This window comes from Equus caballus, chromosome 11, assembly GCF_041296265.1.
Source record: "Equus caballus isolate H_3958 breed thoroughbred chromosome 11, TB-T2T, whole genome shotgun sequence".
NCBI classification, from domain to species: Eukaryota; Metazoa; Chordata; class Mammalia; order Perissodactyla; family Equidae; genus Equus; species Equus caballus.
Genome location: NC_091694.1, coordinates 37,034,656 through 37,059,444, shown reverse-complemented (window position 1 = coordinate 37,059,444; position 24,789 = coordinate 37,034,656). Strand labels below are relative to the sequence as shown.

The following is a 24,789-nucleotide window of genomic DNA, read 5'->3' as shown; positions in this document are numbered from 1 at the left end:
CTCCTTCTCACCAGTTTATTCTAAAAACCTATTCAAAAACCAAATTGAGCTCTAGGTTTTTTATCCTGGGCTACATTGCAAACGGAGTTTCTATTCCATTTCGTAATGCGTATTCATGGTGAAATCACAGAACCCCAGAAACTGAACTGGAGACAGAGAAGCTCCTCGGCCTTTCCGCTTTGTCTGTAAAACAAAAAAATAAAAGGTAAAACAACGAGCCTATGGGCCTCAGTGGCTGTGCTGAGGATGAGAGCTTTTGTCCCTGAAATACCTCAAGCTCTAAAGTGAAACTTGATTTCCATGCCCGTCTCTTAGTAAGTCTTCAGCATTGCGGAACGCACTCCTTGAAAGTTACCATGTAAATTTATAAACTCACATGTTTTAGACAGAAGGAGAAGGGGAACAGAGGGGAGGAGGAGGAGGCAGGCGCAAACGTTGGTAGTTTTTGAAAACATCCAGGTGATTCCTCTGTGCAGCCAGCGGCCCTTGGACGGTGCCAATTCCCTTAGGCACTTAACTCTATACCCACCTGAGTGAAATAGTAAACAGGAAATACTGGCTTCCTTGTGTCTCCCTACAGGCCCGGTTGGGTTTAATAAAGTTGCACCAGTCTGAGATTTATTGTACTTGATGGGTCTTGCTGGATGCCACGTGCTTATTGTAAAACGATCACTAAGAACCGCTAGGAACCACAGTAGATCAAGGACAAGGCTGGGTATTCGCATTTATGTGCTAATGGAGGAGCCCAAGGACTCAGCCAGGAGAGGGTGGCCGTTTGAACACTGGTGACTTACAAGGGATTTCAGATATACGCTGGACACGCTAAGCTGTTGATCTGATCACAGACACCACATCTAAAGAGGTAAGTCAAAAATTTTTAAAGAATGTTTAAAAGTAAATCATAGTTGTTTCTTTCCAGCTCTCTTGCATTGCCATTTTCAGGTTATTTCTTCAGGACATTTCTTGGTTCCTTCCCTGTTCGTGTACCCAGTAGATGGTGCGCATCACAGAACATCAGCCCTGAAGTGGGGCTGCATCTGCCACGTTCCAATGACAAGAAGGCAATCCGAGGCAGGGCTGCCAGATTTAGCATCTAAGAATAGAAGACTCCCAGTTAAACTTGAATTTCAGATAAACAAATATTGCACGGGACACACTTATACTAAATTACTTGTTGTTTATCTGAAATTCAAATTTAACTGGGTGTCCTGTATTTTACCTGGCAATCGTAATCAGAGGGCACTTGAAGGAAGAAGTAGATAATCCAGTGACTCTCAGCTTTTTCAAATACTAGAATTTCTGGTGGCATGCTTGAAGGGACCAAAAGACTTGAAGCAAAGTGAAACATGCCAGCAATTATTACGACACAACCACAACAACTACAGTGTGACAAGGTCTTCAGGGTCCAAAAGCCATTAACGGTTAACTCTCTACTCCCTGGCTTGCCCGTGTCATTGTGGCTGTCCCTACCCTGATCACATCTCCTATGTAATCAAGCAAAGTTCTGGAACACTCCAGCAAACTCTTGCTTTCTTTGACAATGGCTTGAATGTGGCCTTACCCTATTCCTTCTAGCTCTTTTTTTTTTTTTTTTAATCTGGAATCATATAATAAGTGGTCTTTTGTGTCTGGCTTCTTTCACTTAGCAGAATGTCCTCAAGGTTCATCCATGGTGTAGTGTGTATCCGTACTTCATCCCTTTTCCTGCTGAATAGTAGTCCTCTATATGGATATACTACTTTTTATTTATCCATTCATCAGTTGATGGACATTGGGGTTGTTTCCACTTTGGGGCTATTATGCATAACGCTGCTATGAACCTTCATGGCCCAGTTCACAATCCGCTCTGCTTGACTCTGCTCTGACTCTTGTGAACACATTGAGAAGGGCCAACTCTCTTTGTTGCTTCTAGAAACTCATTCAAAGTAGAGAAGCCCCATGGAGATGCTGCCTCCACCACAGGAACAAAAAGAGAATATTCATTCAGCTGCTGGAGAGGGGACACTGGGGGGGGGGGCTGGGACCTCTTCTTGGTGAGTTGCTGACAAGTTATGTGAGGTCTTGTTCTCTGAGGCGTTTAGAGAAGATCGTGAGGTTTTCCTTCCGCAAAATGGGTACATGATCCTTTTGCGTCCTCCCAGCAGTTCCTAACTGACGCATCCACAGCCAGGAAAGCTTGGGTCCTAAAGTAAAACCGTGTTTAGGCAGCCTCATAGGAACTGTCAGACAATGACGTGTTTTGGAAATTTTTGCTCTCTGAGAGATCCTGAATTCCTTACGTCACCGCATGGATAAACATGAAAAGGAAAAGAGCCTGTATTTTTTGCATTTTCCTCATAACCCTTAAGGCATAACAGCCCTAGAGGGGAAGTTGAGCAGTCCTCCTCGGGAGGGGAGGGGAGGAATCAAGACTGACTGAAATGACTCATCCTTACTCTCCCGCTGAGAGATTGTTGCCTGGGCATCTGCCCCTCAGCATGGATTCATTCCACACACCTTGCTGAACACCTTCTATGTGCCAGGTGCTGCAGATGAAAATACCACATCTTTTTACAAGGGAGGAAACTGAGACTCAGAGTTCCCAAGATAACATAGCAAGTGATGCAGCGAGATTTTGACCTAAGAGCCTGACCACAGAGAAGCCATGATAGAAACTTCTAGAGGGATGAGAATGCAGTCCTTATGCTCAAGGAGATTACAACCTAGTGAGGAGAACAGATAGATAAAGATTAAGGAGAGACAGATTGGTAGTTGGGGTGATTTACAGAGAAATTATGGGGTACGACCACGGGGCCTTGCACCAGTGGTGGGCAGCACAAGTTGGTCAGGGAAGTCTTTCGTGAGATAAGGAGGTTTGGAAAGCAAGGAAGAATCTCCCAGGGGAAGAAGGGTTTCCTTCAGAGAGAGCAGCAGATACAAAGGCTCCGACGTGGCAAACAGCTTTAAGAAGTCTGTGAAAAGATCAGTGATTGGAGCCGAAGGTGTGAGTGGCCATCCAGAGGGGTGAGAGAGGGCCAGGGGTGAATAACAGAGGGCCTTTTACACCACACTGAAAGTCGGATTTTATTCTGAAACGTATGAGGAGCCTCGAAGGATTTTAAACTGAGGGGGAAGGTCATCTAAAACGTTACCAAGTTTACTCAAGCAACATAGGGGAAAGCGATTGGATGGAGTGCAAGCAGAAGCTAAAAACACTCAGAAACATCTTCCAAACCTGCTGCAGGCTGAGGCGGCTGGCCAGTGACGATGCTCTGCGGCCGCCGCGTGGCTTCATGTCACTGTCTTCCTGGGTGGGCTCCTATCTCCCCCTTCATGTCCTCACGTTGTAGGAGGTTGCCTTGTAAAATCCTAAGAAAAGTTGCTTTATAGGTAAAATTTCTGATTTCCAGTAAGCCTGAAATGTCTTTATTCTGCCCTCACTCTTGATAGAGAGAATTCTGGGTTGACAAACTTGGCTCAGAACCTCGTGGGCGTTGCTCCTTGTCTCCTGGGGACACCAGTCTGGTTCTTTCCTTTGATCGCACATTCGAAGGAATTATTGCGTGTTTCCCATCCTCTTGAGCATTGTACTTCAGCCGTACTGGCCTTCTTCTTGTTCCTTGAGCATATCAAACTTTTATCTACCTACTTGTTTCCTCCTCCTGGAATTTTCTTCCCCAGCTCCACATGTGGCTGGCGGCACTGCATTAATCAGGCCTGAGCTCAAATGTCAGCTCTCAGAGAAGCCTTTCCTACCAACCAAGCTAAATTAGCAAATGCTCAATGTGCAAAAAATATTTATCAAATTAATTTAAATAATTAGTTAATTCTAACTAAGATTCCGTGGGAATATTTCAGAAAAGAGTTAGTGTTTGGACTAGGCCAAATTCACGATCTTATTCATTTCCAGTTGGTTATCCATACAGAAAAAAAAAATGAATCTCAAGGGCCAACCTCGGTGGCCTAGTGGTTGAGTTCAGTGTGCTCCACTTTGGCAGCCCGGGTTTGTTTCCCGGGCGCAGACATGCATCACTCGTCTGTCAGTGGCCATGCTGTCGCCACGGCTCACATACAAAGAGAGGAAGATTGGCACAGATGTTAGCTCAGGGCAAATCTTCCTCAGTTAAAAAAAAAAAAAAAAACAGAAAAAGAAGAACCTCAAATCCCTACCTCATATAATACATAAAAATTTACTCAGATGCCTTATAAACCTAAATGTAAGAGAAAAACTAATAAATACTCAAGAATAAAACTTAAAATGTCTTCATGATCTTGGAGGATGGCAGATACTTAAACGGGACACAAAAAGTTTTAATCATTAAAATAAAAGTACAAATTGGGCCATATTAAAATTTAAAACTTCTGTTCATCGGAAGACACTGTTAAGAGAGTGAAAAGCCAAGTGAGAAAAGATATTTGCAATATATCATTCACAAAGGACTCATTTTTAGAATATATAAAGAACTTTCACATTTAAAAAGAAAAGAGGAAGACAACCCAATAGAAAAATGAGCGAAAGGCTTGAACAGACACTATACAAAAGAAGATATCCAAGTGGCCAATAAGCCTTTGAAAATAGTGCTCATTTCACTATTCATCAGATAAATGCAAATGGAAAGCACAATGCAACACCAGTACTCATTTACTGTCTTAGTTCGTTTGGGCTGCTATAGCAAAACACTGTAGACTGGCAGGCTTATAAACAACAGAAATTTATTTCTCCCAGTCCTGGAGGCTGGAAATCCCACAGTCTGGGTACAGATTTGGTGGCTGGTGAAGACCCACTTTGTGGTTCATAGACTGTGCCTTCTAGCTGTGTCCTCACATTATAAGAAGGGGTGCGGGAGCTCTCCCAGGTCTCTTTTATGAGGGCACTAATCCCATTCATGAGGGCTCCTCCCTCATGACCGAATTACCTCCTAAACACCTCACCTCTAAATACCATCTTATTGGGGATTAGGTTTCAACATATGAACTTTGGGAGGACATAAACAGTCAGACCAGAGCATTCACCAAAATGGCTAATATGAAAGAGAAACAATACCAAACGTGGGCATGTATTTGGAGCTTCTAGGACTCATATTGTGTGGTGAGTGTGTGTATTTATCAGCCCCTTTGAAAGTAGCCATTAAAGCTAAGCATATGAATATCCTATGACAGCAATTCCACTCCTGGGTAAACACCCAACAGAGTTGTGTACACATGTTCATCAAAAGATGTTTACCAAAAGAATGCTCACAGCAGAACTACTAGTAATGGGCTAAAATAGGAAACTACCAAAATATTCCTCAACAGTAGAATGGGTAAGTAAATTATGGTATAGTCATAAAATGGAATACTATTTAGCAATGAGAATAAATGAACTATCGTTGCATGTGAAAACATGAATGAACCTCATAAACATATACTTAGTAAAATAAGCAATACACAAAAGATGGGGGGGGGAGGTTTGGTAAGGAAGATTGGCCCTGAGATAACATCTGTTACCAATCTTCCTCTTTTCGATTGAGGAAGATTGTGCCTGAGCTAACATCTGTGCCAATTGTCCTCTATTTTTTGTTTGTGGGACACCACCACAGTGTGGCTTGTTGAGCCGTGTGTAGGTTCAAGCCTGGGATGGGAACCCGCAAACCCCAGCCGCCGAAGTGGAGCACGCAAACTTAAACACTACACCACCGGGTTGGCCCCCACAAAAGATTTTATATCCTATGACTCCATTTATATAGCATTCAAAAACAGGCAAAACTACTCTACAGGTTTAAAGTCAAGATATGAGTTATCATTGTTTTCTATTGGTACTTAGGTGTATTCACTTTGTGAAAATTCATCAATCTGTACACTTTCCTGTATGTATGTTATATTTCAATTAAAAGTTTGCCAAAAAAATTATTGTTTACATAAGATAAAGGGGATTAAATAAGATGAAGAATTAAAGAACTCAGTTCAGTGCCTATTATATGACAAGAACCCATTAAATATTAAATGTTAAATTTCATAGCATCAATAATGACCAGTGACTATGATGAGCCAAAGTGAAACACTCATTTAGCAGTACAAAAAGTAAATTTTAAAAACTGGGTCACACCCACTAGGATGGCCGTTATCAAAAACAAAAAAGAAACAAACAAAAAGCTAGAAAATAAGCGTGGGCAAGGCTACGGAGAAATTGGCAACTTTGTGCTATACTGACGGCAATGTAAAATGTGGAAAATGGAAGGCAGTTCCTCGAGCAGAAATTAAACGTGGAATTAGCATATGATCCAGCACTTCTCCTTCTGAGTGTTTACTCAAAAGAATGAAAGCAGAAACTTGAACAGATTTTTTTATAAGATTGGCACCTGAACTAACAACTGTTGCCAATCTTTTTTTTTTTTTTCTGCTTTATCTCCCCAAATCCCCCCAGTACATAGTTGTATATTCTAGTTGTGGGTCCTTCTAGTTGTGGCATGTGGGATGCTGTCTCAATGTGGCCTGACGAGAGGTGCCCTGTCCGCACCCAGGATTCGAACTAGCGAAACCCTGGGCCACCGCAGCGGAGTGCGAGAACTTAACCACTCAGCTATGGGGCCGGCCCCTTGAACAGATATTTGTACACCAGAGTTTAAATCAGCATTATTCACAATAACCAAAAGGTGGAAACAACCCAAATGGATAAATAAAAAATGGTGTACACGTACAATGGACTCTTATTCAGTCTTAAGAAAGGAATGAAATTCTGACACATTACATGCTACAACATGGATGAACTTTGAAGACATTATGCTAAGTGAAATAACTAAGACACAAAAGAACAAACATTGTTACCAAAAAAATCCTTTCCCCACTGCTCTGCAATATTATCTTTATCATAAATTAATAAATTAAGTGACCTATCCATTTCAGTCTATTTCTAGACTATTCTGTCAGTCTATTTGTCTATCATTGGGCCAAAATAACACACTGTCTGAGTTACTGTAACTTTACAATAAGGCGTGTTATATGGTAGTGTGGTCCTTCCTGCTCTGTTCTTCGAGATTGCTTTGGCTGTTCTTGGCCCTTTGTATTTCCATATATATTTTAGGCTCATATATATATATTTATATTTCCATATATATTTAATATATTTATATATTTCCATATATATTTAAGACTCTGCTTATCAACTTCCATTAAAAAAAAGAACATGCTGATTATTTACAATAGCCAAGACGTGGAAGCAACCCAAGTGCCCATCAACGGATGATTGGATGAAGAAGACATGGTATATGTATATATACAATGGAATACTACTCAGCCATAAAAAAGGATAAAATCGTCCCATTCACAACAACATGGATGGTCCTTGAGGGTATTATGTTAAGTGAAATAAGCCAGATAGAGAAAGACGAACTCTGTATGACTCCACTCATAGGTGGAAGTTAAACACATGGACAAAGAGAACAGACTAGTGGCTACCAGGGGAAAGGGGGGGTGGGGGTGGGCACAAAGGGTGAAGTGGTGCACCTACAACACGACTGAAAGACAATAATGTACAACTGAAATTTCACAAGGTTGTAAACTATCATAATCTTCATAAAAAGTAAAAAAAAAGAACATGCTGGGATTTTGATTGGATTACCCTGAAGCTATTAATCAACTTGAGAAGAATAACAACCCTGTGAACTAAGAACTATTATTATCCCCATTACGGAGATGAGAAAACTGAGGTTTGGAGAGCTTAATAACTCGCCCAAGGTCACAAGGCCAGGATTTAAACCCAACACTGCACTTTTCTGTGTCTGACTTCAGAGCCCTCACATTGAACCTTTCCTTCCAAGTGACCAAAGTGTTTCTTATATTTCTGTCACCACGTGGATATGAAGCCTCTGAGGACCGAGATATGTCATCCATGTTGGTATCTCCTTAGCTCCTAGACAGTGCCCAGGACTAAGAAACTGCTCGATAAATATTCATTAAGTGATTTGTTAATGAGCGAATGCGTAAGGGAGTGAATCACCAGCTTCTGAGAACAGTCGTACGCCGACAGCTAAATGCATTTGTATTTGCCCCTTAGATACAAACAGCTGATAAACAAACAAAACTAACATCAGTTAAAGCAAAATTCTGTTTTGTTACATTTTAACCCTCTAAGAGCCTAAGTCTTACCACTTAAATCAGATCCAGCGTAGAATTTTCTCCCTGAAGATGACATCAAAGGACAAGTGTGGGTTAGGAATACTCATGGTCTGACATTCCCCTAACTGCTGTTTGATTTCCTTACACCTCTGTCCAGCTTGGTCTCATTTTGGTCCAACTACCATGAGTGAATTAGAATAACAACTACAGAGCCATATGGGCAGTGTTGCCAGGTGGAAGGCGAGTTTGTTGGATTTGAACGACTCTGCATCAACTTCTCCATAACAGCACCCTGGTTTCCTTTACTGAAATTATCTCCTCTGCAAAAAGCATAATCGGGTGGGTCCTACCTACTCCTAGCCACGAGGTGGGCAGGTGACTCAAGCCTGACCAAGCCTTCCTTGGTTCCTTCCCTGGGACTGCAATCTTGAGCAGAGAGCAGGTAAGCCAGGATTAGCTGCAGCACCATCCCAGCCAGGCCAGCAGTGACCAAGTATCTCCTCCAGTGGGACCACTGTTGAGGTTTCCCAACCGTGATCCCCAGTCTCCCGTCAATTCTCTGAGCCCCAGTAGCTTTCCGATACATTTCTTTTCTGCTTAAGTTAGTTTGAGTTGCAACCAAGGGATTCCTAACTGATACAGAGTCTAATCCAGACGTGGGATGTTGCAAGGCTAAGCAGAGACCTTTGGGTGAAGGGAAAGAATTGATAGGAGAATTTAATAATTCTTTTTTACATTCGAGTAAACAGCTGGTTCACCTGTGGCCACTAAGCCTTGAGATTCAGACTGTGTTCTCCCTGAGGCTTTAGCGTTAAAGGATACTGTAAGAAAATTTCAAATTTTGGAGTGTGCTGATAACTTCTTCAGCAAAGTCTTCCAAGAAAGAGATAAGGTTAAACTGAATCTGGCCCACTCAAAAGTAAGAGAGGGAAGAAAATACAGATTGGCTAAGAGTTGCCTTTTTCCGATGGCGTGCTGTCTGGGAGTCCAAGGAAAGATCAACTCTCTACCCTCAAACCAGAGTTAGCAGAAGAAAGGTGGGAACATGGGAACGAAGCAGGAAATAAGATTAAGGCCTGGGAGAGACCCTTCCCAAGCCTCTCCTGTTACATCTTGAACAAAGAAGTCAACACTCCCCTTGGGAAGAGGCGGCTTCGGACAGTGGTTAGAGCTCCACCACGACCCTGAAGCCAGGCTGCCTGGATTTGAATCCCTGCAAGTTCTTTACTGCTCATGGCTGGTTTTTGCAAAAGAGGGAGGATAACAGTTTCTGCCTCATAGGGTTGCTGTGAGGATGAAGCGAGTTCATACACATAAGGCCTTTGGAGCAGAGCCTGCCCTATAGCAAGAAATCTGTAAATGTGACTCCTGATATTTTTGTTGTTATCGTGAGGAAGGAGTAGTTTTGTAGCCTGTTGCTTTAGATTATTCTCAAGTAGAGGCCAAGGTAGAAGCATTAACTGAGGGCTGAAGTGACGGCCAGAGCACCCAGCCTATTGCTAGACCATAGCTATTCCCAGGCAGGTTCGAGTTCCAAAGACTGGCATGGTGAGGTCTCTGACTCTCGTTACTATCCACGGCGTTAGCCAGAAGCAAGTAACCCAGAATCCCATTAACTTTTTAAGGGCATCATTTTGCCGAAGAAACCTGAAACCTGGCCCACAGTGGTCTGTGATAACAATTTCCAGGCCCCTAAACTCACATCGGCAGGAAGAAAGAGAGCTGCTAAAATAATGCAGTCCCCAGAAGAGGCATCCTTCTCAGTTCGCATGTCACATGGTTCAGGAAGGACAATCCACTGGATTTTTCCAAAGAAAGAAGCCGGGGCCACAGAGGGCAAAGGGGAGCCTTCCAGAGGGCAGAGGTGGGGAAGATGTCCACTGGCTGCCAGGGCAGGACATCCACGTTATTTCTGGTAGAATATGACACAGGCTATGGACCGGTGACCACTGAGAGTTGTTTCCTGTTCTTTCATTTTCCAAATGAGAGTTTTTACTGCACTTACCTCGTTCTCTCTCCTTTACTATTTAGTGAGTGCATCAGTGGTGATTAAATTTACCATTTAGTCCAACTGGACCACACAGGACCTTAGTAGCTCCATATATGAGGACTGTGCGACACCCAGAGAACCAGACTGGATGAAACTGTGGCTTGTCTCTTTTGGGAAAAGAGTTTGACTGTGTTTATGTAGAGAGTGGGTATCTTTGAAGGTGTATTTACGGGGATATCGGTTCATGTGGATATTGGGCTGTTAAAGAGGGTGGGCTGCACCGGATAGATGTTGTTTCTGCAGCTCAGCAGTTCACTTTTCTTCTGATAAAGTAACTCCTCTAAGTGTGGTTTGATTGGCATCTTGATCCTGCCCCCAGATCTAAGGAACTGCCTTGATTCTCTTCAACCAATCAGCATATCTTCTCCCCTGACCTTGTAAAGAGAGCCAGTGAAATTTGATACATGTCCTAGTCTGGAAAAAGAAGAGTTCCTCACTCCTCTCTCTCCATCTCTTCAACAGAAGTTACTGGAAAGAGGACCTCCCTTCCTCTGGATGGCATCTTGTTAAGATGTGAGACTTGCAGTCACTGTGGAGGAGCTGACCCTTGGTGACATTTTTGAATCTAGTTCTCACCTGAATCAGCCCTTTTCAATCACATAAGTCAAAATACCTTCGTGTTGTGTAAACCAGTTTGAGTCAGGTTCTCCGTCACAGTGTAAGGAGTTCTAACGGGTACATTAGCAGGATCGGTACTTTTATCTTTTAATAATAAAACCTGTTATTTATCAAGAGCTTTTTGGTGTACAAAGCATTTGCACACAGATCTCTTGATCTTGTCACCTCCCTGTAGGACAGGGGGACCTGGCATTATCATCCTCCTTTGACTAGATGAGGAAACTGGGATGGAAAGATGCTACTTTGCCCAAAGACACCCAGCCAGTAATTAGAGGAGCTGGAGCAAGAACCCAGGTCTGACTGCAGGAAAAAGTCTCATGCTCTAGCAGGGGCTGCCCAAAAGCCATCACAAAATTTAGCAGGTAAAACAAGACAGGCAGGCGCTCAACCCACCTGATTTCCTCTTAGCCTCAAATTCCCAGCAGCGGTGCCTGGAATTCAAATCCTGAGGCCCAGCACCGTTGCTTCTGAGGGAGGGGAAACGACTGCATTTGAGATATCTCTGGTGCAGTCAAGCGGGAGGTCATTTTCCCTTGTGGTTTCATTGATTTTATGATGAGGGAGTCTGTGATCGTAGTTGGAAATATTTATGCTTTAAGGAGAGAAACTCGGGGGACTCAGTCGTGTCTGTAGGTCAATCACTCCCAGGGACCTTCTTAATTTAGTGATTCCTCCCCTCCAGCCCCCTTCCTGTCAGTCTTCTTTTCCATTGGGTGGGGCTGAGTGGGTGATGTATTTATGTGCCTGGAGCTCCAGAGCCCACGTGGAGGAGTAAATTACAAGTGAGCGCACCTCCAGGATGGGGCAGCCTCCCTTGTCCTGGCGGCACTTCAAAGCTTCCTGAAAATTCCCCAAGGAGAACAGCCAGTCTCAGACGGACTCCACGCAACACTCCGATGGCTCTGCACGCACTCGTCAGAGTATTCTCCAAGATCTGCAGGCTTTCGCTCATTGGTAGACACACCCCTCCCTGGCAGTTAGCCATGCCCCTTGGCAGAAGGAGACACTGAGGCGCAGGGGGGCCAAGGGTGTAAACTTAGCAGGCTTAGGAGCCGAACCCACCCTCCAGATGTTGGTCTGGGGTTCCATCTACCAGCCCTACATACCTGAAGGACCAGGATTGTGTCTTGTCTATCTTTGAATCCCCAGCTCTAGCACAAATTACAGCAATAGCTGGAACTCAATATCTTTTTGTGGAAAGACTGGATGATTTTGCTGTCCTGGTCTTTATGCCAAATTTGATTAAAGTCCAATTTGAATTTCCAATTCCTTTAGGCCACAGAGAACAAACAACTTAAGATGCTCATAGACATTGGATGGCGTCCAGACTTATTTCTCAGTAACTTCCAGGCACCAAAATAAAAACACTTTATGTTAGTAAAATTGCTTTGCAATTTACCAAGTCCTTTTACTTACTTCATTCTGTTAATCTCTACAGCAACCCACGAGGCTGGCATAGCTATGCCCATCTCAGAGATGAGGAAACTAAAACAAAGAGAGGAGGGGTAATTTGCCAAGGTCACACAGCTGACAGGTGACAAAGCTAGGACTCAAAACCCAGGTCTTTTCATTCTGAGTCCAGTGTTCTTTCCGCTCCATCATAACAAGAAGTGTGTTTTTGTCCCTGCCTTCCGAGGGGCCCTGGAGGGGCTACTGGAGAGGGAGGAAGATGAAATCAAGGATGAGAATTCCTTGATTTTGCCGGGGACATGGAGCAGGAAGATGAGGTTGTCTACCTGCATCTCCCAGTTCCTGAGCACCTGGTACATGCCAGACTCCTTGCTACACACATACCTGTTTCCAGGGGAATGTTTACAGGGACGCCGAAGCTTCGAGCCCCTCCCTTATGCAGACCCCTCCAACGGCCCTGGGTAATGAGTGCACTTGAAATGCCCTGAGCTCATATATAAAAGAAACCTGATAGAGGTTTTCCAGATTTGACAACAACCCTTAAAAAGTACCTGACATTATGAACAGTGAGTTGTGAAGCTGAATAATAAGCTCGTAATAACAAAAACCAAATTTCAATCAACCATGCTAAGGAAAGACTGAATTATCTTTCTCTTCTGACTACGGAAAATATTACAAAATCTTTGTCATGTTGAGGAGTGACTAAAAGGTATGCAATCAAGATATAGGAAAGAAGGCATTTTAAAGAGTTATGTTAAGTAGTTAATTTTTTAAACGTCATTTTTTTGGATTTTGTGATATGTGTGGTATTTGTCAGCTTTTAAAATGTGTTATTTTTTATTTCTAATTCTAAATAAATGCTCATTTTGTACCTAGCTTAAAATTGTAATTTTGCATTCTTTTTTCTTAAAGAGGGCCCTGTCAAATTTTAAAAGCATCAGGCCATATACAATTTAGATCTAGCCCTGGGACCGTCATCTCACCCAATTATTACAATAACTCTGAAAGAATTACTCTTGTTGTCTTCATTTTGCAGATGAAGAAACTAAGGTTTAGAGATGATCGTTTTGCCCCAGATTCCACAAACTGAAAAGGAGCAAACCTGGTTTCAAACTCAGATTTGACTCAAAGCCCATAGTTTTTCTACTATGTCACTACCAGAACCAACCTTTGTGGAAATTCACCCATGGTCCAGCCGCTTAATGTTTTGGGAAACTGTGGTTTTAAAATACGTCCACAAATCTCTTGATACTCTTCCCTCCCAATTCCCCTCTCCTGAAGTGCAGGCTGGACTTAGCGACTTTCTTCTAACAGATGGAATATGGAGGAAATGATGGTGGGTAATTGGGTCTTAAAAGGCACGTGGCTTCCCTCTGGCCTCTCTCTCCTTTGGATCCCTCATTTCAGGGAAGACAACTATCATGTCAGGAAGACACTCTAGCAGCCCCATGGAGAGGTCCTCGGGGTGAGGAACTGAGGCCTCCTGCCAACAGCCATGTGATGAGCCATCTTGAAGGCAGACCCTCTGGCCCCAGTCAAGCCTTCAGAAGACCACAGCCCAGCCAACATCTTGACTGCAGTCTCATGAGAGACGATGACCTGTGGAGGGAGCACTGCAGCCTCAGGAGACCAACCTCAAGGCCAAATGTCCACAGTCCTGATGGGCCCTCACGTTCACCACAAGGTGCAGAAACAAGCTGTGCCACATTCTCTGTCACCAGAAACTCGATCAGCACGCAGTGGACCAATTCCGTGAGGTTTGAGCACACCATAAACACAACAAAAGACACTTGGTTTGAGGGAGAGGGATGCTCGGAGAGGCTTCGGGAAGCCACTCTGTGTCCTGAGGGGAACTTCCATGCCTGGGCTGTTCCTCTGTGGGGGACAAACTTCAGGGCTCTGCACAGGCAGACAGACTTGAGGGTGACTCGGAGACAAGGAAACTGCCCTCTGCACTGGCTGGGATTTGTTGGGGGGCCCAGAGCCTGACCAAAAGTGAGGGATTATGGGAAGGATGCCAAGACAAGGGTTTGTCCAGTGGCCCTATTGGAAACAGTCTTCTCTCTGCCCCCCTCATTTCCTCATTTTCAAATCAAGTGTTTCCGGCGAGGGCTGCCTCTCCCTCTGCAGGGTCTTCAGGGCTAGGCTTGCCAGCGCCAAGAAGAACAGAAAATGCCCCAAAGAGAATCAGTGTTGTTTCTCCACCCAGGAGGTGAGTTCTCCTGTTTTCAAATGAGTACGTTTCCTTGCCCTTCAAAAAAAAAAAACCCTCCAAACACTCCCTTGGGCTGACAAGTCTACTTGATTTGTCATTAGCATTTAGGGTTTGCCCAGCACATTTTGGGCATTTTCTTTTGTCTGGGACGGAGGGTTTTCCTGCCATATGGGGCTTGCAGTAATAAAACGGGGACCATCCTGGGTAAATAGGACAGGTGGTCACCTATTGGCATTTAGATAAGTGGGATGCCAGATAAATCCAGATGGTTTTTTTAAATAAAAAAATTAATGATAATATTTACTACTCACCTTTAGGAGAGCATATCTTAACAAGAAATAAAACCTTCTTACTGAATTTCCTCAGGAAAACCCAGAGCTCTCTGGGAAGGAGGAAGTGGAAGGAAGAGGGAAGGACAGAGTTCGGTTTCTGAGATTCGTCCTCCGTGCCTTGAAGTTGAGTTCTATTAGCAGCACTTGCAAATGGTAACTCGACCAGAGGACTGTGCTTTTCTGGAAGGTCGAGTAAGGTGAGAGGTAAGTTGCCTGTGAGTACACCTGCCTACAAGGGAGAAGGCTGTTTGATTTCAACTGCTAGCAAGTGTCTCCAGGGGATGCCCAATTTTCACAGGTTTGCGCTCTTCCTGAGTTTGAACACCAACCTAAAAAATCCATTGGGCAAGAAAAGTAACTTTTCTTTTTTAAGTGCTTAGCTTGATTTCTGTTAGAAGTCTCTATTGCATTGGGGGGCCGGGGAGGGGACTTGATCTAGCCGGTCCTGGAGTCCTCATCTTTTCTTCAAGATTGTGTGTAAGCTCTCGGGGGGTGGGGGTGGGGGGGAGTTTAACGTAGTGCTAAGGTGCAGGGCAAGGGTGGGGACAGTGGCATTACTAATACTGAGGGAAATACTTATCGAACACTTGTGCTGTGCCAGACACGAAGAGCTTTATGCCCATTCTCGCTTTTTATCTCAGATCAGTACCGATCTACACTCTTTGTATCCTCATTTGACACATGAGGCTCGGAGCAAGGAAGAGACTTACCCAAGGATTACATAGCTACCACGAGGCAGAGGTGAGGTTTGAAACCCAATGAAGAGCCTGATTCCAGAGGCAGCTCACCCAGGGTCATTCATTTAATAAATACTGATGTATCACCTCTTACCTGACCCAGGCCCACAGGATGGAGCCGGGAACAGAGCAGACTCGGGCCCTGCACTCCAGAGCTTCTATCTGGCCTCTAGACCCCACTGCCTGTTTGCTACAGCCATGGGACATCCCCTCCCCATTCTGGTCCTGGGGCATCATTTCCCCCCAGGCAGCATTTTTCCTTCTTCCCATTCTAGAAGACTCGTCAGGGCCAATGACCTTCTTTTTACTTCCACACTTCTAGGAAAACAGACATTCATTCTGCTGTGTGCACAGTGCTGGCCGGAGGGAAACTCGGCAGGGCTAAGAACTCTTGTGCTTGCAACTGCTCTCAAAGGCGAGGCAGGGTACCTTGCTCTCTCACTGTGTCAGTGCCCGGGGAGCTGCTGGGCGGGGCCATGTCAGCGCATCTCACACGCACACCGGCCGTTCCTGCTCTGCGGTCTGATCCCCGGAACTCACTGGACGTCTAGCTCAAATGGGGGGCACGGTCTAGTGCTCCATTTCTTGAGGGGGAGGGGTATGCACACCTCTTTCCCCCTCCCACTCTCCCCTTCCCTGGGGGCAGGAAAACTGGCTCCAACTCACCCCGTTTGTTCTAGGTCCTGAGTTATTTCACAGGCACGGATTTTGAGTTTCAAAACCCTAAAGCCTTCTCTGCTCTTTACAGAAAATCCCTTCCCTCCAACTAGATGTGTGTGGCTAATCCTAAATGGCACAGGGGTCAGGCAAGCAGTAACAGAAATATCAGGGGAACAAAACCACCAGTTAACATTGTGTAATATTACCTCCCTTCCAACATCTGCCTCTCACTATTCCTACATCTCAGGCCCTGTAAACAAACACTTCATGCATTATTCACGTTCTCAACACCGCTTTCACGTACATACCTCTTTGTGCCTCGGTTTACTCACTTGCAAAGTAAGAATAATAATAGCATCTACCTTACAGAAGGTTGGGAAGATTAAAATGAGTTCATCAGAACAGTTTCCGGCAAAGAGTGAGTGCCATGTAAAATGTTAACCACTATTATTATTGTAATAATTTCTCGTCATATTTGTCTCTTCCTTTACGAATTACAGAGTGAGGACAATGTTTTAAAAGTTTATTTCTGTATCCTCAGCACACACCGGGGTCTGGCAAATAGCAGGTATTCAGGACATGTTGAGTTTTAATTGAGTGAACCAACTGTTGGGTTCTGTTATCTGTCTCTTAATAAAAAATCAGATTTGATGCGGTGATGTCAGCTGACTTTTCCCCGCACTCCACCCTCCCCCATCCCTTACAGAAGATTATATTCCTTAGAATGTCAGAGCGGGAAAAGACCTGGGAGATCAACCGGTCCAACCTCAGTTTACAGAGTAGGGTTATGAGGCGCAGGAAGGGGAAGTGGTCACCCGGTTAGCAGCTAAGGAAGGATTTATAATCCAGCAGACAGGAGGAGGGAGTTTAATCACTTCTTTTGCATGAGAAACAGATTCATCCCTTCCCGGTCCTCATTACTCGCTGACAACACTTCACGAACACTCACTCTATGCTCGGGAGTGGGAAGAGTTCAGACGACGATGCTGAACAGATCAGGGTTCAAATCCCAGTTCTACCACTGGGCAGGTGTGTGCCCGCAGAGAAATTCAGCCTCACTTCCACTGTTTATAAAATGGGGACAATAGGACAGAGTCTGCAGGAGTTCTGAGGACTAGAAGAACTCACGTGTTAATGTTTCTAGCACAGACTAGACATGCTGGCTTCCTCCCCACCTCCCGCATCCCGCTGCTCTGGTAGCAAACCAAAGAGACAGAAGACAGGACCCGTGTTCTCCAGGGGACTGTAATCAAAGGTGTGACCATATGTCTTTCCAAGAATGAAGAAGCTTGAGCAGAGATGAGCTGAAGGGCACATCCATGGAGGGGAAAGTGAATTAGGGAGGTTTTATGGAAGAGGCAACTCCGGTTTTGAAGGGGAGAAAGAAGATAGACTGCCAGAGTGGAGCACAAGGTTTTCCAGTGTGCTTTTCAGAGAGAGCACCTGGATAAGTAGCCTCCTTGGCTCCCTCACCCAGCTTTGTTTATTCACAGCACGTACAGTGCTGACACACTCATTTGTCTTTCTATAATCATCTGTATCCCCAAAGAGAATGTGTGCTCCGTGAAAGCAGAGACTTCTTCTGTTTCCTGTTCAGTGAGATGACTGCTGCTCCTAGAAAAATGTCTAGCATGTAATCGTTGTTAAAAAAAAAAAAAATGTGTTGGGGGCCAGCCCTGTGGCCTAGTGGTTAAGTTTGGTGCACTCAGCTTCAGCAGCCTGGGTTCAGCTCCCGGGTGGGACCGACACCTCTCACTGGCGTTCATGCTGTGTGCCATGACTCACATACAAAATAGAGGAAGACTGGCACAGATGTTACCTCAGGGCAAATCTTCCTCAAGCAAAAAGAGGAAGATTGGCAACAGATGTTAACTCAGGGCCAATCTTCCTCAGTAAAAAAATAAATTGTGGAATGAATAACAAGTTATGAAAGTAGGAACTGAGTTATCTTGGGAAGAAAGGAATGATCTGACTGGGAAGAGAGTCTGTGTTTAAAATATTGAGAACTACAGCGGATGGTACTAAGGGTGAGGTTCAATCATTTCCAATGGCAAAAGAGGCCTCTGCTGTGGAGCTGGTGGACTGGCTTCCTCACTCGAAGGCCTACATTCCTGACCTTTGGCCAGATCCTTTCACTGTCATACCAGCTGCTGAGCCCAGAAAGATAACCTCCACCCCTCTACCCCCCAAGACTGGGTGCCTTTAGGTCAGCCCTTTACACGGGGTCATCTGTGGTCACAAGTAATTCTCAACTGTGTTTGACTTTGTTGAGTGTTGGTGCAGTGAGAGCAAAGTGTTAGAAAGACGAGACACTCAGAACCCACAAAGAACATGGTTGAATCACCAAGCATCTTGTTTGTGTTGGAGGGTGAAGTAAACTCTAGGAGCCTTCACCCATAAAACTGTCTGCAGTATTGAAAACATGCTTCATAAAAACTCCCTGGTGACCAGGAATGTACCCTTCCAACGTGGGATGTGACTTGAAAACATTTTGAAAACCTGAATTTCCACTGGTTGCCTAGTTTTGCCGATGTACAGTAGGGGGCGCTGTTGGTACAAATTATATCAGTTATACGTTGACTCCATTATCCTGATGACCGTCTGGCTGTGTTTGCAGCTTTGCACAGACACTTGGCCCTGCTTCTTAACACTGAATAGTTAACAGGTGTGCCAGGAGGAGAACGTGGCTTACTCAAACAGTTTGAAGGATAACGTTTTCCTGGTTGGCATCCTATTGACTGTAACTAGTTCTCTTTTTACAAAAACATTTCTTTTTCAGTTCTCGTCATGTAAGATTGGCTTTTCTCCTAGAGAGCTTATTTACGTGATTTAGCCCAAGGATAAATGTTTGGTATCCCCAGAATCCCTGTGTTAGAAGGCTGTTGAGTTGTCAGAAACGGGGATCCCAAGTCCCACCCACTGGCTTGAAGAAAATCTAGATGATACTTCTGAGTCCAGCCCAATTCTCCCAAGAGATGAACTTATTAGGGCCGCAAGGGTAATTGTTTGGAAAACTGCTCTTGAGCTCCCCTGGAAGCGATACACAGCCATTTGAAGAAGATAGCTGCACCCTGGAAACCCCAAAGCGGGATGCATGAGGGATTCCGAATGCCAGGTATTGTAGGCATGTTCACCCACTTAGGGCCTGGACAGGAGATCTGCATTTCTAAAAGCTCTGAACTTACAGAATAAGGGACGAATAAAGGGTTCCCTCCTTACCTCCGACCCGTCACCCTCTCCTAAGCAACAAGCCCCCGAGGTTGGCTCAGCTTCACCAGATCCTGCGTGGGCCACTTTGGGATGCCCAAGTCACCACACAGATCAGGAAAGTATCAAGACTCTTGGGGACATGCAGATACTTTGATTTTTCTGGCATCTCCGACCTTCACTGTCCTGACAAGCTTGCTTCTAGTTCTTCTAGAAAAGGAGGGCAGTGAATTCCCAGAAAGTTCCGGCGCTCCTCATGGCTCAAGGACTTTGAGACCCGGCATCCAGGCCAACTCAGTGTCTTAGGACCAAGCAAAGGGAGCAGCCAGGAAGTCCCCTCTGGCCGCTCAACTCCCCTACCTGCCCTCCACACAACTCTGGGGATGGAGGTGCCAGAGAGAGGCTGAGAAACAAAGGTGGCTTTCACCCAGAGCCGGCGGAGAGGGGACGGCTGTGGCGGGGTCTGCAGCCCTGAAGCGGGCTGCCGTCCTGTGACTCTGAGCTCAAAAATGTGTGAAATTTCTTTTTGCTGGGTATTCTACTTCAAGCGGAACCTGTTCTCAGAGAAACATTCCATTTCACAGAACCTAATGGCTTTCCTCTGTGCTGATGCATTAATGAGGCTCCGGCTCGTTCTAATCAGAAGGAAGCCATGCAGATAATTGCCTGAATTTTTAATTCAGGGTTATGATAGGGGAATCAAAGTCACACTCAGTTGCTGAGGCTGCCTCTTGTTCCAGGCCATTGACTTTTGCAATTTTCTTTGATTTCCCCCCTCCGTCTCTTTCTCCCCACCCCCACTTCTCCTCTCTCTCTCACACTCTCAATCTGTCTCTGTCTGAGACTTAGTGGAGACTGACAGTTTCGGGTTGGGGCGGGGTGGAGGAATAGGGGCAGCCCTTGGGGTCTCCTACAGTCTTTCTTCCTCCTCCTCCTCTTTTTAAACCCCTCCTCTCCCCCCTCCCCCCATGGAAGAGTGGATGCTGCCTGCACCTGTCAGCCCAGAGCTGGTTCTGGGAGAGTGCTCTGCAACTGGCTCCCTACGCGGGGTCTCCATGCCCAGAAGCAAAGACAGGAAATTTGCCCCAGGAGAGGCTCTCCCTTGGCAATTTACTTCCCATTTCATCTCAGTTCTCTGGGGCAGGGGAGAGAACTGGAAAGGCGAAGGGGAAAGAAATCAGGTGATCCTAGCAATGCAGTGTCTTCCAGTTCCTCGCAAAGGTGATTTGCTCTAGATCAGAGTGGGACTGAGGGCAGACAGGAAGCTGGAGGAGTCGAAGCCCAGGGTCTTTCCTGAACTAACTTATCTCCTGATGTAACAAACACCGAGTGCTAGAATTTTAAAGAATTTACAGAACTCTGAGAACCTGCAGGTGGTGGAAAGAGGTGAATGCAAATGGTTGTATTCTATGCCACCAACCAGCAAATGAACAAGAACCCAGAGGCTGGTACAGCAGGCGGCACCCTGACATTGGCCACTTTTCCCAGAGTATCCAGGACCTTGGAGTGATAGAGAATTTGCTAGGGTAAGAGTCAGCCTTTCTGGCTCAACTCCAACCAGGCAAGCTGGCTTTTCCAGGAGAGCGACTGTTCCTGCAAAGGAAGTTTCTTCTCCCAGCATCCTCTGGTGCTGGTTATAGCAACACTATAGGCAAATGTTTACACTTTAAGCCAGGAGTTCACAGAGTGATCCTTTCCGTTCCAGACTGGGCTGCTGAATCGCTGGACACTGCTCGCGTGGCCTCTAAGAGCAGAATTTATTTCCACATCCCTGGTTCTATATAGGTTCGGGATTCTTACTTCAGAGAGAGAGAGAAGATACTTGCACTGTGATTCAGCGTCTTCTAGGTACCAAGGACTTTATGCCATCGTCCCGTTTAATCCTGACAAGTGCCTTGTGAAAAAGAGATGACTGCCTCTACTTACAGATCAGGAAAATCAGGTTCACTGGAAAGACACAGAAATTTTACCCCCACCTGCACCTCACCTTCCAGAAGAAGTATTCTTCTGTGGAATCCAGAAGTCCCTTTCAAGTTGCATTCTCAGGGCTTGGAAATGCTACTGCTAGCACAGTCTTTCCAACTGCAGGCTGCAGCATTCAGAAATTATAAGAAGCAGTTATCTTTATTATGCTGGTGGAATTTGCCCTCCACAGGGCTTTCGTTTCCTCAATAAAATGTCGCCTCCTGCTCGAATAGCACCCCTCTCCCAAGAATGCCAAAGCAACATTAAATATGCGCTACAGTCATCCAAACACCAAGGGATAAAGGGGAGAAGACTCAACTCCTTAAGAACATTGCATCTCTTTTAGACCAGTGGACCTCATCTTGGCTCTGTGATATTTTAAGATACCACAGAGTATCTCAAGAGATGTTTGTGAACCTCTGATGAACTTTTTCAGCAAAATCACTCTCCATTTCTTTTAATTTAAAAAAAAAAAAAAAAAAAGATGCGCTTTGGAACACCTTTAAGCAGAGTTAGGGTCTCTTTTATTCAACCAGTCAGCACACATTTAAGGAGCACCTACCACATGCCAGACGGTGCCTGGTGATGAGGATGCTGGGATGGAAGACTGGGTCCTGCCCTCCATGAAGTCACAGTCGAATGGATTAGATGGTTGAGTAAAGACTTAGCATGCAGCGTAAGGACTGCGGCAGAGGAAAGTACAATATACTGTGAACACTGAAAAGGGATCCTGAAATCAAGCTAACTAGATGATGGGTGAACTCCATCAAAATTGAGAGGAACAGCAAGAGCCCTTAGTTCGGAGCCCATAGTATAGATCCAGTCAGGGACAAAGGACCCCATTCTAACCTTTGGTCCCTTCTCATCTCAAGAGCCATCTTTTGCTTAGCTCCCTGGAGACCCAGGCTGCTCCCCAGGTCCTGTGCATTCCAGCTCCAGCCCTGTGAACTTGGAATTAATGATTAAACTGGGCATCGGTGCCATGGCTTCCTTGGGGTGAGCTGGGCTGCTCAGCCCTGGAAACTGCCAAGTTCCTGGCTCTGCTCCAGTCCGGGATAAGCCAGAGACAGAGCCAGCCCCCACACCCAGATGCAGCTCATTTTCAAAGTCAGCTAGGGTCTCGTCTCAACAGCATGCGGTTACCCAACCTCCTGCTACAAACCTAAGGCACCGTGGTACAGTAGAAAGGGGGATGTAAAAGGAGATGAGAGTCTTGGGTACAAATCCTGGTTTTGCAAATAATCAGCCGGGTGACCTTGGGACAGTACCTTAACTTTTCTGGGCTTCCAGTTCTTCATGCATAACAAAAGAAGGTTGGACCAGAACATGCCATGTTCTCTCACACTTCTGTGCCTTTGCACACGCTGTTGCCTTTGCTTAGTACACCCTTCCTACCACCTTTGCCTTCTTGCTTATGCTTCAGGATGCAGCTGAAAGGTCACTATCTTCAGAAAGCCTTCCCCAATCCTCTCCCCACAGGCTGTGAGGTGTCCCTCCTTTTAGCCCCATAGCACTCTATGTTCCCCTTTATTATAACACTTCATCTGTTGTTATTATTGCTTTGTTTGTCCCGATCCCCTCCTCACCACTAGACTGTGAGCTTCACTAAGACAGAAGCTGTAGTTTGAGTATTTTGGTATCCCCAGGGCATAGCACAGTGCCTGGCATCAAGTATGTGTTCTGAAATTTTGTCTCATCCACTTAGAGTCTGTGATTACTGATATTTGTGAATTTATTTCTACCATTTTGTTTGTTTTCTTTTTATCTTTTCTTTTTTTCTTTTTTTGCATTCTACCAAATTGACTGTATTTTATTTATTTTTCTTTGTTTGGTTTTGAAGTTTTACATTTTATTTCCATTCTTTTAGTGGGAATCCTTAAAATTTTAACATAAATTCTTGTCTTAATGACTATAAGATTAATGTCTCTAACCTCTTCCATCCAAATATAAAAACCTTAGAACACTTTTACTTGTTCTATCCAAATTCCTATTATGTCTTAGTACTTTAGTTTCTTTCTTTCTTTCTTTTTTTGAGGAAGACTGGCCCTTAGCTAACATCCGTGCCCATCTTCCTCTCCTTTATATATGGGACGCCTGCCACAGCATGGCTTGACAAGCAGTGCATAGGTCCACACCTGGGATCCGAACTGGCGAACCCAGGGCCGCCAAAGCAGAACGTTCGAACTTAGCCACTGCACTACCAGGCTGGCCTCTCATTTTATTTTTAAACCCACAAAAATTACTTTTTTAAAAAATTTTATATCCAGTGATTGTTTAGACAAAGCAATATACTTACATATATACTTTTTAAAAATGTTTTGTTTTGTTTTTGTACATATTGTTTCTTGCAATACCACTTCTCCCATTTGGGCTCAAGTCTCTGCTTCTTCAAATGCATCCTTTAGTATTCCTTTCAGTGAGGGTTTGTGGCAGATGAACCCTCCGTCTTTGCCTGAAAATATCACTATTTTGCCATCTCTCTTGAACAATACTGGGTATAAATTTCTACGTTGATGGTTATTCTTCCTTTGTACTTTGAAGACTATTTCCACTCTGTTCTGGCACCTTTGGTTGCTGATGAGAGGTCTCATTTCAGTCTAACTAACATTTCTGCATAGGAAATGTGTTTTTATTTATCTCTGGTAGCTTTCAATGTTTTTGGGGTTTTGTGTTTTGCTTTGTTTTGTTTTGGTCTGTATTATTTTTGCAGCTTCATTATGCTGACGTATCTAAGTGTATAGTTGTTTTTATTTATCCTGCATGAGACTCAATAGATACGTTTAACCCGAGGACTCATGTCTTTTTTCCATTTTAAAAGCCAGGATCTCTTTAAATATTGCCTTTTCTACATATTTTGTAGACTCTCTTTCACAATCTCTATTAAAAATATGTTGGACCGTTCCATTCTGTCTTGCATGTCTCCTAACCTTCCATGACATCTCTCTCTTTACTTGTCTGTGTTTCATTTTGGGTGACTTCCCTATATCCATATTCCATATCACTAATCCTCTCTTCATTTGTGGTTATTCTATTGTGTAGCCAATCCATTGAGTCTTAGGTTTCAATGACTCTGTTTTTCATTTTTAAAAATTCCACTTTTTCAGATTTACTTATTCTTTTTTAGTGTCCCATTCTTGACCTTTTGCCTCTTTAAATATTTTAAACACACATATTTGATCACCTCTTTCAGAATGTTGTAGTATCTGCAGTTTTGTGGACACTAATGCTTATTTTCTCCATTGACTCTCCCTCATGGTGCTTCATTCCTAGTAGAGTTTGTAACTTTCTATCATGGGCTCCTCTTCAGCAGGGATTGTCTTTTGTGCATTTTCACATATACCTCTTCTGGGCCCTAGGTTTTGGTTTACAATTTCTCATGGTTGTCTGTTCTTCCACCCAGAGTCCCAGGTGGGTGTTAAGGCTCCGTGTAAATTCCCTAGGCTGATGAGCAGTTTTCCAGTTCCTCTTCCTGTACAGGCTCATCCTTAGAATCCACCCACTTCCTCACCCCTCCCTGTCCTC

At 44.5% G+C, this 24,789-nt stretch overlaps 2 long non-coding RNA genes across 2 annotated transcripts; one reads left to right on the top strand and one right to left on the bottom strand.

Moving 5' to 3' along the window:
• On the bottom strand, nucleotides 1-21,398 carry LOC138916169 (uncharacterized). Its single transcript, XR_011423034.1, has 3 exons — nucleotides 21,290-21,398; nucleotides 12,158-12,226; nucleotides 1-183 (listed from the first exon to the last, which is right to left on the bottom strand). It is a non-coding gene; the product is annotated as an uncharacterized lncRNA (long non-coding RNA).
• On the top strand, nucleotides 579-16,734 carry LOC138916168 (uncharacterized). The gene is made up of 4 exons (XR_011423033.1): nucleotides 579-862; nucleotides 10,586-14,363; nucleotides 14,733-14,902; nucleotides 15,340-16,734. It is a non-coding gene; the product is annotated as an uncharacterized lncRNA (long non-coding RNA).
• Nucleotides 21,399-24,789: the final 3,391 nt, after the last annotated feature.